The sequence below is a fragment of the Dermacentor variabilis genome, chromosome 10 (genome assembly GCF_050947875.1).
Source record: "Dermacentor variabilis isolate Ectoservices chromosome 10, ASM5094787v1, whole genome shotgun sequence".
Lineage (NCBI taxonomy): Eukaryota > Metazoa > Arthropoda > Arachnida > Ixodida > Ixodidae > Dermacentor > Dermacentor variabilis.
Window position 1 is genome coordinate 132,773,697 of NC_134577.1, and position 17,973 is coordinate 132,791,669.

At 46.6% G+C, this 17,973-nt stretch overlaps 1 protein-coding gene across 4 annotated transcripts in view; it reads left to right on the plus strand.

The window, feature by feature from the left end:
* LOC142560968 (receptor-type tyrosine-protein phosphatase kappa-like) overlaps positions 1-17,973 on the plus strand; it is a 586,354-nt gene that overhangs the window by 28,328 nt on the left and 540,053 nt on the right. The window contains exon 2 of one of the 4 annotated variants that reach the window (XM_075673412.1): positions 13,980-14,035. The exons of the other annotated variants lie outside the window; for them this stretch is intronic. The gene's annotated coding sequence lies outside the window, so the exon portion shown is untranslated. The remainder of the gene's footprint in view (positions 1-13,979; positions 14,036-17,973) is intronic. 4 annotated transcript variants of the gene reach the window in all.

Genomic DNA, 17,973 nt, shown 5'->3' on the forward strand with positions numbered 1-17,973 from the left:
GCCGTCGTCTGACCACCCCGGCGAACTGCTGCACTAGAGAATGTTCGGAAAGCCTAGCGCGCGAAGCTAGCGTCGGAGACTGAGGAAGCGCAAGCCTTTCGGCTCGCAAAACGCCGGAAGCGGGACCACAACCCTAGACAAAGGCCGGCTTGTGATGGACCAAGTTAAACCAAGACTTAACCAGGCTAAACCAAGCATTCCCTTTGCATATCCGAGGTTACCTGAGCTAAGCCGCAGCCATTTTTTTTGTGTGTTGTACTTATGTTCTTTCAATGTGTCATTTAGGCAGCTTCCCGTCTGGCCTATGTATGACGCACCGCAACCAAGGGGATTGTGTAAACCACTTTTTCAGCACACTACAGGCTTAGCGCGATGATTCTTAGTACACACAGATTCCCTATTTTCTTTATTAACCGGCCTGCACACTTTTGCTAGTTTGTCGGGTGCGGTAAAAACCATCTTTACTCCACTTTCAACAGGTTATGCGAAACGTGATGCATGTATGGAATAGGGGAGACATTCTTCGTACCTTTCTGTGCTCCCGCACGGGTGGCGTTAGTACCTTGCTTTTTTAACGTAAGCATCTTTTCTGCAACTGCAAAGAGCATTGCTCGCGGTTACCCCTCTTCAGTTAGGCGACGAGCCTGCTCGTCGAAACTCTGTCGCAACTGATAACGCATGATATCATTAAGGCATTTTCAAAGGTTGAATGAACGATACTGCGCTTTACGGGCTTACAATGGGAAGAATGAAACGTCAAAACCCGTGTTTTTTCTCTAGGCTGACATTCCCCGCAGACTTGTTTGGATGAAAAGTGTAGCCCTAAATAATAAAAACCCAGATAACGGTGAAGAGAAAGCTCGTTTGGCATTAAAAGTGCTAGGCACTGACGAAAAACTCAAGTTATGTCGGAAGACTGCTTTTGCAAGTCCTTTTCGTCACATTCTAAGGCAACTAAAAATTCATCGACAAATCTAGATACACTCTAAAGCCGGTACAGCGCAACGTAGAAAGGAAGAAACAAGCCGAGCCGCCCAGATAAAGGAGCAGAGCGCTGACTTCCAACATCCAACCAGCTTTAGAATGCAATACCAACTCGCTCAATACTCAACCCTGCTAGACGCACGTAGTACTGGCATGATGTTAGTCGGTGTTGCAACAGCCTGTATAACAACAGCCTGTCTAACTTCGCTGAGGAAATGTCACTCGAAACGAGAGCTAATGCAAGATACAACGCAGATCAAAAATAACGTACAGCGCGAAGGACAAGGACTGTGAGAGACGACATACACAGCGCTGTGCAGCGTTGTGTATGTCTTCTCTCACAGTTTTTGTCCTTCGCACTGTAATTTATTTTCGATCATGAATTATCAACTAGCCCAAGCAACCACCCTAGTTCACAACGCAGATACCGTACTTTTCTAAAGAGATGTCCCCATTCTACTCCACTTAAATGGAGCCAAGGTAGGTGCTTAGCAGTTCAAAGAACGAAGCTTAGGCTACACCGGAAACATTTTGGAAGGCCACCGCCCCTTAGCTATCTATGCAGTCCGGTCGCCAGCTAGAAGGGCATCCTGTGGCATCGAAAAGTACAGATCTTGGATACCTATTGAAGAAAGCATTCATCCGTTTGGTATCATTTCTTGCTGGAAAGCATACCACTAATTCAGAATATTCTACTTTAGTGTGGTTATCTACCAACAATTTGTCTAGCTGCTGTTTCACGTACGATGATAAGGATTTCTCTCGCGCTTTGTTTTCCGATACAATTACGCGTAGAGGATGTTCAGGTTTATGGGTCTTAGGTGCAAGAAACGCTATCTGTGACCCGTCGAATAAGCATTGCCGAAACCGCAGCGCTTGCCCTTCTACTAAGGTACAAGCCCTGATAAAAGGTAAATAGTATGATAGAGAGCTCAAGGAGATGAGGCAGAGAATGGGGTAAAACCAGCGCAATCGCGAAACGAGTAACAACCTTGCATTACAATAAAAAGTTAGAGCGTTAAAAACACAAAGAACGTAGAAGGAGGACGTAGGAAGAGCGCTCTTAGTTTTTATCATAATGCATTACCACCTAGCCAACCTATCATTTCTTTTGCTAGCTCGCCACATGGGGGAAGGTCGACACAGGAATAGGCTGCGTTGCGGAAATCCAGGGCAAACACGGGGAAGGCGGGAGACGGAAATTCAAGACGATGTGCAAAACAAGAACAAGGTGAAAGCAGGAGCCTACGTTTCGGCAAGCGGACTTGACTTCTTGAAGGCGACATATGCTTTCCTCGATACAGTATATAGAGGTGGTGTTCTAAAGGCGAGAGGGGCTAAGGCGGATGGATGCGGCAACGAGCGAAGGTGTGTTAGCGTGTCGAATTGAGAATAAAGGAGTGCTAGTGCACAAGGCCAGGGACCCGGCCGTCTGTCAGTAATATTAATTATCTTTATTGCAGACAAGGTCTCGGATACAAGGGCAAAAGGCAGGTGTGCTGTGCCTGACGGGACCTAAGCACCCGTATACACACACTCAGAGCATGTAGTAACAGAAAGAACATAATACACTACTGTCACATACACAACACAGTTTTATGCAAAAGTAAACAACCGAACAAAGTACAAGCTTTTACAATCTTAAAGGAAAATTCGTACAAATAAGGAACCCTATGATAATAAAAGTTCTGTATACACAACCTATTGACTATTAGGACAGGAAAAGAGGCAAGCTTTAACATTATTTTTGAAAGAGCTCAGGGACACGCATTTCTGAATAATTTCTATGGCCTGTGTATGTCTGTTGAGAAGACTGGAAACTAAGTATAAAAGCATTTCGGTTGACTAGTTAGTCCTCACAAGTGGAGTTCTGTTCTGGTCGTGCCTTAATTTGTAGGGCACATTACTACTAGAGTGCAATTCAAGATATATATAAGGATCTAGCTTGATTTCGTTACAGACATAAGAAAGCAATTTCAACTTATAATTGATTCACTTTAAGAACAGATGGTGCGAAAAAGCGCAAACTTGTACGATCGTTATACGAGAGATTTTCGATATATCGTGTCGCTTTTTCTTGTAATGTTCTCAACCTCATAAGATTAGTTTTCGTTGTAGACCCCCATATCACTATACAATATTGAAGATGTGAGTGTATTATAGTGTATATATATATATATTGTATTATAGTGTATAGTTAACTGCCATTTCAGCTATTTGGGAACAACGTTTCTAATCTTGTAGTGCACACAGGGTGACATAGATACTTTGCCATGAAGACGAAGTGATTCTCGTAGAGACCACTGTTTCTTCGCGCTGCAGTTTTTTTCGGCTTTTTCCCGTGTTTTACTGGGAGACGCCGCTCCCATTGCCACGGCAATGGAAGTGGAGTTGGCAGAATGTCGACGCGACGTGGCTGCTTCGGCAGGTACCGGCCCGAGGAAGAGAAATTGCCCTCCTAGTCATGCTGACAGCGAGGACACTGTGCTGTACTCCTGCTCAAGCGATGACGCCTCAGATGACGAAGGCTTCGAAAGAGTGGTACACCGCAAGCCGAAGAGAAAAACATCAGCGGACGATCTCCAAGTAAGTCTACCGTCATGCCACGGCGAAGGCCATCGGCGCACACAATTTTTTTCTGCCAGACACAACTGCTGACAACCTCAACCGCCTTAATAGAAAAGCGATTTCCGTCTCTCTGGAGGCTCTTGTCTCAGGAGAAATCAAGGATATAAGAATTAATACTCGAAAGAATGTCCTGGCTATTGATGTCCACACCCAAAGCGCAATTAATGCTTTGATGACAGTAAAACTCCTAGGCAACATCAATGTCCACTACCTCATTCCGCAGGACAACGAAACCATGGCTGGTGTTGTTTATGATATCGACAAATCGATTAGCGACAGCGACCTGCCAATTTTAACCAAGCCTGCCACAGATAGTGTTGCCTTACTATAAGCTCGGCGCCTTGGAAAGTCGACCTGTGTAAAGCTCGTGTTTAAAGGTGACTGCCTCCCTTCACATGTAAAGGTAGGCCACTTTCGGCATGTGCTACGGCCTTTGGTACCCTAACCACTTCAGTGCAGAAAGTGTCAAAGAATTGGACATGTGAGCGCTGTCTGCCGAAATACAACGACATGCCCACGATGTTCCGAACAACACGACACTGACACTTGCCGTGCAACAGAGCTTAAGTGCCCAAATTGTAAAGGCTCGCACGCCGCATCCTCAAAAGACTGTCCACGTCTAAAGAAAGAGCAGAAAATCTTGAAAAAAGAATGGCTAGAGACGGATCGTCACACAGAGATGCTTCTGCAGCGATAAGGCGACAGCGCTCCCGGAAACGAAAGTTTACGAAATCCTCTTCCGGTTCAAGGCAAAAGTCTCGTCCGGCAACGCCGCCTAGTGCTCGTTGGCCTAGTCCGATGCTTGCCCAGCACAATTCAGGTATCAATCTATGCCGACGACATCTGCATTTGGGCGTATGCTGTAACACCACTGCAGGTACGAGCTCGGCTACAAAAGGCAGCTACCTTAACATCACTGTACTTGCGAAAACAGAACTTAGAGCTGTCTTCAGGGAAATGCTGCCTTGTTACTTTCACTCGGAAGGCAATGAAGCGTTACTTTGTGTCAACGGACAAGCAGTTGCAAAGGGACGGAAACACGGCTTTTTAGGCATAATTATCGACCGCGACCTATCATGTAGCCCGCACGTTTCACACTTAGAGAGGAGGTTGATGACAATAATACATCTCCTCAAATTTTCCGGCGGAAAGTCATCGCGCACGTCGGTGCGGTCAATGCTGCAGCTTTATAACGCCTTGTTCCTCGGCTTCGCAAGATACAGCCTCCCTGTGCTTGGTAACACCTGCAAAACAAATCTGCGTGTACTCCAGGGACTACAAGCTCATGCGCTAAGGACGTGTCTTGGTCTTCCGAGGTGTGCATCTACAGCGGCAACGATTGTCATAGCTCGAGATCACCCAATATCAACGTACTTGGTAACCGACGCTCTCAGGGCACATATTCGACACGTTGCCCGACTACCTTCTCGCCATCTTGCAGCTCTACCCGCAGAAAGGCCACACGCAACTATCAGTCGTATAATTGTTGCCAATCGTACCTCATTGCCATCAAACTACATACCAGCAGCAAGACTATCCTCACCTTTATAGTGTCTGCACAGACCTGAAGTACGCCTCACCATCCCAGGAATCACGAAGAAGGCTAACATGCCATCGTTTGCCCTGAAGCAGGTCGAATTGAAGCTTTTACATGAGGTGCACAGTGGCCGCGTACACGTTTACATCAACGGCTCAGTCACATCGGCAAGTTCAGCTGCTGCTGTGGTGATACCACCAAGATCCGTCAAAATACAGCTAAAAACATCACATGTATCATCGACAGCTGCTGATCTGGTAGCCTTGCGTGCGGCTCTTCATTTTATTCAGGAGGAACCACCCCATGCATGGTCAGTCTTCTGTGATTCCAAAGCAGCCCTACAGAGTGTACTCTCAGCACTGCGCTATGGACCACATGAACAGCTCGTCGCTGAGATCAGAGAAGTACACCATCGCATAGTTGACGAAGGACACAATATCCTGTATAAGTGGCTACCTAGTTACTGTGGCACACATGGCAATGATCGAGCAGACGCAGCTGCCCGATCTGCCCATGACGGCGTCAACTGCGTGGCCATTCCTCTTTCGAGAGCCGACGCAGCGAAAAAAACTTGCCGCACTTGCACATGACCTGACGTTAGCTCAGTGGAATTCATCCCTAATTCACAACTCCGTATTCCGCCCGAGCTTCCACGACGCGACTGCACCCTTCTAGTTCGTCTATGGCTTGGAGTAGCATTTTAAAATGCGTGCTCTTTTCTTATCGGAATGTCCAACAGCCCACTTTGTGACTTCAGCGGGTGCAATGAAACAATCGCGCACCTTCTTTGTCAGTGCTCTCGTTTCAACCCGCAAAGAGCAGTCCCTGACAAACTGGACAAGCGTCCAATGACAAAAAACAAGATCCTTGAAAGCTGGCCTACGCGAACATCAGCGCGATCGGCTATGAAGGCGCTGCTGCGGTATTTAAAAGACACTGGACTTTCTCACAGATTGTGACTTCACTGTGTCACGCAGGATTGTGCGGTGTCACTGGATAACACTAGGAACGCCTTTGCGGGCTGCGTGACAGTACCTACAGAAACAGTTTGTGTGCACGTGCATGTGTGGGTAATTTGATTTTTCTTTATTTTTTTTATTTTTTATCCTTCTCTATCTCACCTATCGCATCCCCTTGCCCCTCCCCCAGTACAGGGTAGCCAACCGGAGATAATCTCTGGTTAACCTCCCTGTCTTTCCTTTGCCTTTCTCTCTCTCTCTCTCTTTTGCCATGAATTTTATTAATGCGCTGGGACCAGCTCAAGTGTTGTTCAGAAAGGACACCCTAAATAGTTCTAGAAAGAAACACGTTCAATTGCATTCAAATGTAAGTTGAAGTTCAGAATCATCAGGATTGTTGCGTGCTTTACATACAATAACCTTTGTTTTATTGACATTTAATTCGAGTTTATTTATATTCAACCATAATGACAATTCTTGTAAACATGCATTAGCGTCGACATGTACGTTAGCGAGATGCATAAGCCTCACGATGTCTTACCAACAACCCCAAATCACTGCTTTACAGCATACAAGAAAATCCACTGGTATTATAAAGAATTATTGCAGGAGTTCTAGGGATGGCTACTATATCATTGATATAGATAATAAAGAATATTAGACCTAGAATAGACCCCTGTGGTACACCATATATTAAGTGTTTCATTTGTGACCGATGGCCATTCAAACGTGTATACTGCACGCGACCGGGCAGATAACTACGAATCAGACTTAAGGCAACTCCTCGAATGCGATAAAACGGAAGCTTATAAAATAAAAGATCATGTTTAGTAGAATCAAATGCCTTATTGAAATTTAAGAAAAGTCCGACTGTGAATCGTTTTTCGTCCATATCAGAAAGTATTTTTTTCCTTTATACTAAGTAGTGCCATTTCAGTTGACTTCCTCTCCCGAAACCCGAACTGTTCTTTCACAAGGATTTGTCTGGTGTCGACAAACTTACATAGTCTTTGTTTTATCAAATATTCCAGTAGTTTAGAAAATAAAGGAAGGACAGATATAGGCCTATAGTTATTTATGCTATCATAGGGGCCAGCTTCGTGCAAAACAACCACTCTTGAAATTTTCATGCCGTCTGGAAAAACACCTTGGTCTAAAGCATCATTACAAATATGTTGTAGTGGCGAGTTGATTATTTATTTTTATTTATATATCTTATTTATTGATACTGGAATCCCACTTTGGGGATTTTGGCAGGAGAGTACAAATGTTGAAAAGATCACAAAAAAGGCAACCAACAAATACATAGTTACATAAGAGTAAATAAACTAATATTAAATAATATAGAAGGCATACGGTAGCTACTAAGTTATACACGATGTAAACAAGGTAAGTGAAAGCTGTTGAACTTGGGTGTTTGTAAGCTGATTCTATTCAGTTATTGTCTGCGGAAAGAAAGATTATTTAAAGGAGTTGTTATGTGTGCGAAACGGAGCAATCGTTAATTGTTGTCTCTGTCTAGTGGCTTACCCGTATGAAAAGGTTATTACGTCTGAAGTGTATAATTTATAGTGCCCCTTTACAATTTGATACATAAATTTTAGCCTAGATGACCGGTTTCTTTGGGTTATTTGTGGCAAGTGGGCTCTGGTTAAAAGGGCAGAAACAGAAGAACGTCCAAAGCTGTTATATATGAATCGCACACTTTTTTCTGTACGCTTTCAATCTTGTTAATATTCGTCCGAGTGAAGAGGTTCCAGATTATGGCTGCATAATCTAATGATGGGAAAATAAGTGCTTTATATGCGCTCATGCGGACGTCAGGAGCAGTAAATTTTAAAGCTCTTCGTAAAAAGAACAACTTACAGTTTGCATTTCTTACGACATAATCAGTGTGTTTAGTCCAGTCTAAGTTACTTGTTATCCAGAAGCCCAGGTATTTGTAATGAGGTACTTCGTGAAGAACACTGCTGATAGAATAGACAAAGGTTAATGGTCTTTATTTTTTGGAGTACCCCAAAAATCAAGCTATGTTGTGGTGGCCAACAAGAAAGGACGCACAAGAATCGCGCAGCACCCCTTTAAATTTAGACTCGACGCAGTGACAATCCCTGAGGCTTCTGAGGTCCGCATACTGGGTCTTGATATTCACCACTCAGGCAGTGGTGCACACTGGCTCCGTAAAACCAGACAGAGTTCGACAAAAACACTTCACCTTATTCGTCGCATTGCAGCAAAAGCAGATGGAGCTCGTACTGACGTAGCTCGACGGTTGGTGCGTGCAGTCTTGCAGCCACGAATTTTATACCAAGCACAATTTTTTACGGCTGATTTTGGCACAGCTGGCACAGTTGGAGACGATTAATGGCGATGCTATGCGCACAATCACAGCACTGTCCCGTATCACTCCGATACCAACCTTACAGGAACATGCCCAGCTCAACACAATTGCAGAGCTTATTTTGCGACGTGAAAAAGCACGTGAAATAAAGCACCTTATTCCGACTGTCGCTGCGTTGCATGCTCATTTTCATCGCGGCTCTCGGATTGACAATCAGTCTAATGCCTCCCTGGGAATTCACGAGCATCACAACTAATAAGCCAATGAAGTTACGACGCAGCGATACAACAGGCATTATCGGCGAACACAATATCGTCGATGCATCATGCGCTAACACCTGCGAAGTCTATACGGATGCTGCCATTCTCCCAGACGGCGGAAGGACATCATTCCTGAGTACTACGCATAATTTCATCAGCGGCCACCGGCGCTATTTATCTACGGAAGCCAGCGCTCTAGTAATGGAACTTCAAGCCATCCACGACGCTGTGCAAGATGCGACATCTAAGCTGCCTGCCAGCAAGCAACTAGATATCTTCATGATTCTTTAGCGGCTATTCAGGAACTCAAGAAGGTTGATAAGGCGATGGAAATCTGCGAGACAATACACACTATGAATAGTAAGACAGCTACTTGCATCAAGGTACACTGGATTCAAGGCCATTCAGCAAACCCTCACAACATTGTTGCTGACCAGCAGGCACACTGCCCTCCTAATCCTGATCTTCCGCCTATTCCCCTCCCACATCAACGCCTTAACTCGCTCCGAGCCCGTAACAACTTTCTCCTTCAGGGCACACGCGCTCTTATCCCACCGTGTGTCTGCTCCCTTCCCCTTCACCTTACTAGGGCAGAGGAAGTCGTGCTTAGGAGGCTTCGGGCCGGGGTGGCCCTTACACCGGCTGCTATCTCAAGGTGGAACTGGTCGCATTTACCACTGCGTGCTACCTGTCCATACTGCTCCGTTCCTCTAATGGAAGCAGATGCATACCACCTAATATGGACATGTACTGGTTTAAAATCGGAACGCCCGCGTCTCCTACTGCAAGCCGGCCCCTGCTACAGTGACAACCAGCTATGACCGCTGGATACATGACAACAAATTCCACAAAACACTGCTTCAATTCATACACAACACAGGCCTCACAGCACACATATAATACACATATATGCATCAAGAATTATGCCTTAAATGGAAGCTGACAGCTTTTCCAGAAAAAACGAGTGAAGAGCAGTACGTCGTGGTTTTCAACCCTCTGAATTCGAATATCGCATCGTATTTGAGCGAAAGAAAGCGCAAACATATTTTATTTCGACGAAAAGTGCAGCAGCAGACACGCCCAGCTCGCGCGCCTCGTTTCCGCCTTTGATTGGTCGGGCGCCTCGTGACGTCAACAATGGTGTTCGTCCGGACCGACTGCTGCCGCTACACACGAAGCACCGTGCAAGGTGTTGTGCTGCTATTTTGCTGAAACGGTCATCGAAAATTTCGAGAGCTTGCGTTTCTCTGAGGAGTTCGGCGTTAAGTGCAAACCCCACGAGAGCTATTTTGGGCGCGACGGCGACGGGCGACGGCTTCGAGCGACAAAACGGGCCGTCGCTTGAACAGATCGCTCGGTGTTGTGGCTCGATCGCTCGTTTCTAAAAATCTAGAACTCGTCGCTCGTCGCCCGCAAGTGCTATGAGCGACTAGCCAATAGTGCAAAGCCCGAACTGGATGTACATAACTCAAATACTACTGTTTGTCGCACGGAACGAGCAAACTATTGAATTTTACACGTGCAAGAATAAGAACCTAGTGCAAGACCTTCAGAAATATTTTATGCTCCTTTTTCAGTAAAATACATCAACTTAAAATGATAAAGCATGCGTCACGCTAGTTTCGACGCGTATGTTGCTGCCCTCATACCGGGAAGTCGTCGCTCAAAGCCGTCGCTGGCGTGGAGTTCGGCTTGCAGGCGACGAGTGAACGCGACAGCCATCGCCTCGCTTGTCGCGCTGTTGCAGTCGCGTGCAAGATCACTTCTAAGGGGTTTATACTTTACTCCCTACATGTACGAGCTGATTGCGAAGAGACGGCCTCTCCAAGAAGCAAAAAATGCTGGTGGAAGCACTGCTTTCCACATGAACGAAGGCGAAGTGTTAGCATCTCCTTGTGTTGGAAATGTTCTTTGGCGAGTAGGTTCTTTGCTAAGCTGCATTCAGCGTTCCAGTGAGTACGTTTCCGGGCAAACAACTGTATTATTATGTTCATGCATGCCTACCTCGTAGAACGTAAGCGGCGATGCGATCTTCGGCATTTGTGCGCTGCCCCAAAGCTGTCGGCAATCTACACAGACGGTTTAAACGCGGGAAAAGTTTACCGGCTGTTGTAGCACGTGTAGTATAGAACCTTCATCAGCGCGCCATCCGCACGCTACTCGTAACCGGCGAATTCTGTCGGCTAAGTGAGATGGTCGGTTTCCCTATGTGTGTGAGAGAAGGGGGAGCGCAACATCCTAGCGTGAGCAGGTTTTCCAACACATGCAAACTTTATGCTTGCACTGCGTTATGGTAGCTGCATGCAGGCTGTTTCACAACACACGTGCGAATAGAAAATTCGCGGTGCTTGGTGATGAAACCTGCGTCAAGGGTGGGAGATAAACATGCACTTTCCGTTCAGTGTGCTAACACGAAGGAGAACCCAAAGCACGCATTATTGATAAACTCCGGTAGTAATCGTCACGGAAGTGGTTAGAGCACAACACTGTTCTTGAGCGCTTGAAGTTGTTTCGCTTCACAGCAGCCTCCCACTTAGCTGAAAGCTTCTTGTCTTGCAGCAACTAATGGAACATCGGAACATCGTCGCGGCCGCTGGTGTTCGTGCAAGCGTAGGCTGCACAGAACGGCGAAATGATCGGCCTACAAGTTCAATTGATGCTGCACACGTCAACTGCTACTCCTATATACACACAAACAAAGGAATGTAGGGTCGAGCGAAGCAGATTAGGACGGCACGCACGCAGAAATTAGCACGGTCAGGCACGGTCGCGGACACTGCGAAGGAGCGGAACACCAGTGTATACGTCACTAAGCCGCGGTTTCTGGGGTGCGATCGGAGATGGTTGTTCGGCGCGTTCGTTCGGTTACCGGCGCGCGCGATTGGCCTACTCCGCGCCGACGTCGCCAGCCGCGGGGCGCCGCCCCTTTTTGGTGACGTCAAAATGACGACACGCTCCTGTCAATCATCCGCCCACCGAGCATTTCGTCCGAACGCGACGGGAGTCGAGAAGTTTGGAGCGATCATACGGCTTCGCATGGCGCGTCTGGTGGATTGGATTGGATCCAACAGGCGGCCTTTTCGGCTGCGGAATGGCACGTTTGAATCCAATTCATAGTTTAATTCTAGAAAATGGCGCTTCCGTTGGAAACTTAGGTTGTTGCGCTGGCTTTTCTAGAGGAAGGAGGAGAGCGGGTGGCGGTGCGAAACGCGTTTGAAGAGATGGCAGAAAGTGAATTCCGGCGTCGTTTTTGTTTCTCGAAACAAATAATTCGTTGGTTGTACAGAGAAATCGACAACATCATCGGTGCCAGCGAGCCACTGGGATGTTGTCGCTGCCTCTTGAAAAGTGCGCCACTCTTCCCGTCGTTTTTTTTTTCTTTTTCCTTCTCGCTGTGCGCGACACCACCTAGGGACGACGCAAAGAACCTAATAGTTATAAATTGCAGTAGTCACACGTACTACTATTTGAAAACGTGTTTGGGCTTGAGAAGAAAAAATACATTTTTTTAGATAAAGATTTCATTCAATTGGAAGACGAGAAACATTTGGCTTTGTAGTATACTGTTTGCAAGCAGACGACAAACGACGGAGATAAACTTCCGGGGAGGTCACCGCTTCCTGATTGGCTGCTCTCTCCGCCCCGCTGTCACAAATTTTGCATACTGCAACTTTGTGACGTTGCAGCAACTGAACAGAACGCGTATCGAACAAAATATCTCCGATCGCGCCCCTGGTCTCCGCTCGCATCGTCAGCGTCAGCAGCAGCGCGCGGCGATCGACGGGGGGCGGAGCTACAGCGCAATTTTAACCGACGATTGCGTCGCTCCTAAATGAAAAATCCCCCCTAAAAATTTACCTGCATGATTTGCAATGTTCCCGCATCCGTACATGAGCGTCTTATTGAATTCGACAGACTCTTCAGTTTCCCTTTAAGGGCAAGTCTTTATCCCCCCCCCCCAAAAAAAAGAACTCTCACGAACACTGTTTTTTTCAGAATTAATACACATTTGCCACATATCACACCACTGAACAATTTTGTTGAGTGTATCATTTAAAAGAATTTGGTCAGCTGTACTGTTCACTTCCGTGTAAATCACGCAGTCATCGGCATACAATCGTATTTTGACAGAAATGTTGCAGACAATACCATTAATAAACAAAAGAAAAAGAAGGGGTCCAAGCACAGACCCCTGGACTTACTCGACTAACAGCCCCTCGACAGACCCCTCGACCAATAAGTCGAGTATTAGGTCGGTAATAATTGGTTCGAACTTAATTTCGTCTGCTCCAGCCGCCGTGGAATTATCTAGGTTTCGAAGGAACGTGAAGACTTCATGTTTACGGTACGGATTTAAGAATATAGAAGTTGCAACTGGAAAGGCAATGTATTGGTTAATTTCATGCTATCTTGTTTTCGAACCGTTTCACCAGAGGATAAGAAATACGCATTAAATTTATCTACCAGGGAAACCCCACTGTAGTCAACATTATTGAGTGTTAATGCGTTAGGAACATGACAAGTAGCCCTTCCCATAAGGTCACTAAGACAATTCCAGAATTTTTAGGACAGTTTGAAAAAGCGGCAAACTTATTGTTGTAGTATTCTTTCCGTGCTTTTTTGATATCACCACCTAACTTGTTTTTTGTATTCCTTAAGTATGGCTGGGTCTTTTAATCAGACGAATTTTTCAGAAAGTTTGTCACGTGCTGGAATTAGTTTATACAACTGCCTTGTTACCCGTGGCTTTCGAGGCTCTTTTAGTTTTTTTTTTTACTAACAATGGAAATGCACTATTATATTTGCTTTTTACTAACTCAAGGAAGATATTGTGCGCTATACTCAGATTTTTTTCATTGTAAACATCGCTCCATTCAATACCTGCTATCATAGATCTAAACGTAGCAATCAATCAATATTTATTTAGCATTCATTCATTTACAAGAAATGAACACTAGGACAAGAACTAAAGGCTGCTTTTTTGCAGCTTGACAAGGTTCTTGCCCATATCCACGACAACGGCGACAGAATGATGTTTGTACACTTTTGTGTGTGCAATGTACAAATGTATAAGTGAAAAACGTGTGAGGCGAAATGTACAGTCAGTGATACAAAGCAGTGTGTTAGTCAGTACAAATGACATATATGAATATACAGTATATAACAGAAATACATAATTATCTTCAACTGCTGAAAAATTTGTCATATAACGTTTTCTTGTCATGCGGAAACATAGATAGTAAATGAAGATGTGCATAAATTTCTTGCAGGTACATCTTATATGCGAAAATGGCATCAAAACGAACAACTACTTAATTTAAAAGAGGTAAGTAATGACTTCCCCTAGCCAAAGTAACGTTAAAAAATAATTACTCAGTTTGAATTAGGAAGTCTCGTATTGTTTTCCTACTAATGTAAGTTATCTCTATACCGTTTTCATGAAGTTAATTTAGTAAGGATGGCACGCGACTGGATAGACGATTTGATCCATAATTTGTACGGGAGAGTGGTAGCTGCCATCTTTCTTTCCCTAATGTTATAGGATATTGTCACGTGGTCGTGACGTCAAAGAACACAGTAGCAATACTGTGAAAGGCAAAACTAGCTTTTATTGGGCGAACCTGTGCCCACAAAACTGGCTACACTTAAAGCACAACGAGTGCGGCGAACACAGTCGGCGATCGTCGAAAATTTGATCAGCGGGTCAAGCGCATCGGCTTTTATACAGCAGTCGTCGAATGTTCCAGACTAATCATTCGGACCCGCGTGCCTTCCACAAAGTTCTACACCATTCGCGGCACGCCATGAAATCAGATAACACAAGGTTCAACAACAACAGACAGCCGGGTAGAAGCATCGATAACTTTCCAGAAACTTCGGATACATGCAGGCGCGTCCCGCGCTGTGCGATCACATTTGTTAGGCGGCGAAACATGGTCGCCCGATAAAGATAAGTACACTTGTCAATATCCCCCTCTTAAAAAGCATCGACCCGATGCTGCATACAAATAAAAGTAATAAAGAAAAACAGCCGTAGCAAAGAAAACAAAAATAAGGAAGTTCGTCAGCGTCTGTAAAAAGTTTTCAGACGCACCACGTGGACCACTTCAGATCGTGTGCGGCGCCGCTGTGAATGCGAAATTCCGTCTGGCACGACCTCATAGTCCAGTGCGCCAATACGTCGAATGACCTTGTAGGGTCCGAAATAGTGGCGCAATAGTTTCTTACTCAGTCCTCGTCGGCGTATCGGTGTCCAAACCCAAACACGGTCGCCGGGCTTGTACTCGACGAAGCGTCGTCGGAGGTTGTAGTGTCGGCTGGCGGTACGCTGCTGGTTCTTGATCCGTAGGCGGGCGAGCTGTCGGGCTTCTTCGGCGCGCTGGAGATAGGTAGTGACGACAAGATTCTCCTCGTCAGTGACGTGCGGCAGCATGACGTCGTCATCGGGTTCCTGCCGTATACCAGCTTGAACGGCGTAATCTGTCTTGTTTCTTGCACCGCCGTGTTGTAATAGAAGGTTACATACGGAAGGACCGTGTCCCAAGTATTGTGCTCAACGTCGACGTACATTGCTAGCGTGTCGGCGAGGCTCTTGTTCAGGCGCACCGTGAGACCATTCGTTTGCGGATGGTAGGCAGTTGTCCTCCTGTGGCTTGTCTGGCTGTTTTGCAGAATGTCTTGGGTGAGCTCTGCTGTAAAAGCCGTTCCTCTGTCGGTGATGAGGACTTCTGGGGTACCGTGTCGCAGCAGGACGTTCTCGACGAGAAATTTCGCCACTTCGGCTGCGCTGCCTTTTGGGAGAGCTTTAGTTTCAGCAAAGCGGATGAGATAGTCCGTCGCCATGGCGATCCACTTATTCCCGGTTGTTGACATCGGAAACGGCCCCAACAAATCCATCCCAATCTGCAGGATTGGTCGGCGAGGAGGTTCGATCGGCTGTAGTAATCCTGCTATCCTTGTCGGTGGTGTCTTGCGTCGTTGACAGTCTCGACATGTCTTGACGTAACGGGTGACGTCGACGGTCAGACGCGGCCAGTAATACCTTTCCTGTATTCTCGACAGCTTCCGGGAGAATCCGAGGTGCCCAGCGGTTGGATCGTCGTGTAGGGCGCGCAGTATTTCTGGACGCAGCGCTGACGGTACAACAAGAAGGTAGCTGGCACGGACTGGTGAGAAGTTCTTCTTCACGAGCAGGTTGTTTTGTAGCGTGAACGAAGACAACCCGCGCTTAAATGCCCTAGGGACAACGTCGGTGTTCCCTTCCAAATACTCGACGAGGCCTTTTAGCTCCGGGTCTGCTCGTTGCTGTTTAGTGAAGTCTTCCGCGCTTATTATCCCAAGGAAGGCGTCGTCATCCTCGTCGTCTTGCGGCGGGGGATCGATGGGGGTGCGCGATAAGCAGTCGGCGTCGGAGTGTTTTCTTCCGGACTTGTATATTACGATGGCGTCATATTCCTGCAGTCTGAGGCTCCACCGCGCCAGCCGTCCTGAAGGGGCCTTTAAGTTAGCTAGCCAACACAACACGTGATGGTCACTGATGACTTTCATTGGCCTCCCATAGAGGTAAAGGCGGAGTTTAGCTGTAGCCCAAATGATGGCGAGGCATTCCTTTTCAGGCGTAGAATAATTACTTTCCGCTGAGACGAAGACGAAGTTACTCAGTGCTAGAACGCATCTGTCCCAGCTAGCCAGTTTTCGTCAAATTTTCATCAGTCTCTGGGGCATTTTCCGCGTCCTGGCGTCCTGTGAAGGCACCCATGAAGCGACGTCTAAAGAATGCCCAAGAATCAAAAAAGAGTTCGAAGTTCTGAAGCAATTGGTGAGGGATAACTCAACCCATAGAGAAGCCTCAGAAAAGATCCGGCGTCGACGTCGTCATCGATGGAAACGCTCAAGACAGGGTGGAGCTCGTGCGCCGCTTGCGCCAACGCCATGATCTTCATATGGAACGCCCGAGAGCTCAAGGAGGCCTCAGAGGGGAACTGCTGCCCCCGTGGAAGAGTGGCCGGCGCTTGCAAGCTCTCAGTCTTCTAAGAAGCCTCCACGCTTGATGCTCTCATCGAAGCCCGCTTCTGTCGGTGAGGCTTCAACAGTCGACTGCCAAATGATCCCGGTGCTGCGATCCATTGTGAATGTCATCAGGGCCATGCTGACAAGCATTGACACTCCATCTGCTCGTAGTGGACTACAAGTGCTCGACGCGCTGAGCCCCGTCCTAGCAAGCCTTGAGTGAAGCCATGACTGACAATCACAAGTCATTTCGTAAGGAGGTCAGAGAAGCGTCGACCCTTCAGTGGAATGCGAGAGGTCTAAGATCTCGCATCGCCGATTTTCGTCAATTTGTTCTCACTAACCGCTTTCCAGTCATTGTCATCTGTGAACCAAGATTATGCCATCCAATGAGACTATCCGGCTACGAGACAATATTCTCATCAAGCGACATCAAAAGTAGCAAGGTGGTCGTGTTTATTCGCCGTGAACTCGCTTACGTCGTCCAACCGGTGCAACATCATGACGACAATCAGTATGTGTGCATGACTTAAAAATAGGAAAGTCACCTTTGCACTCTTGGGGGTGTATCTGTCTCCATCCAGTCGATTTTACACCAAAAGACTAGAAGACATCTTGGAAACACAACCTGGTCCATGGATTATCACTGGGGATTTCAACGCTCACCATACCATTTGGGGAAGCTCAAAGGTTAACGCGACGGGAAGACGACTAGCTTCATTAGCTTCCAACAATGGTTTCTACCTGCTGAATGACGCGAGTCCAACATTTCTGCGGGGAATAACGTACAGCAGCTGCCTCGATTTGACTTTCGTCTCCCACCGCCTCGCCACACATGTTAAGTGGTTTTTGGACATTGAAACGCACGGAAGTGACCACATCCCCACTTACCTCAAGATCAAGGGAATGTCTAACACGTATACGTTCACCACGATACGAAGAACAGATTGGTCTGTCTTTAAATCCCAGATTGAGGACGCTTGTCACAAAGGCCTCTCTTGTGGACTTCAACAAGCTATTAAGAAAACGGCACAGACGGCCACGCGCACACTTACGTGTTCTCCAAGGTATTCTGAATTCGACCTGGAATTGGAGCGGCTTCGTGCGATTCGCCGTCGTGCCGAAAGGAGATATCGACGCACTAAGTCAATTCAGGATCTCAGAACAGCCAGGCGAATGCAAAAGAAGATACAACGGCGCATGGATAAACTAGAGGCTCAGCGTTGGTCGAAATTTTGTGCGTCGCTAGATCCC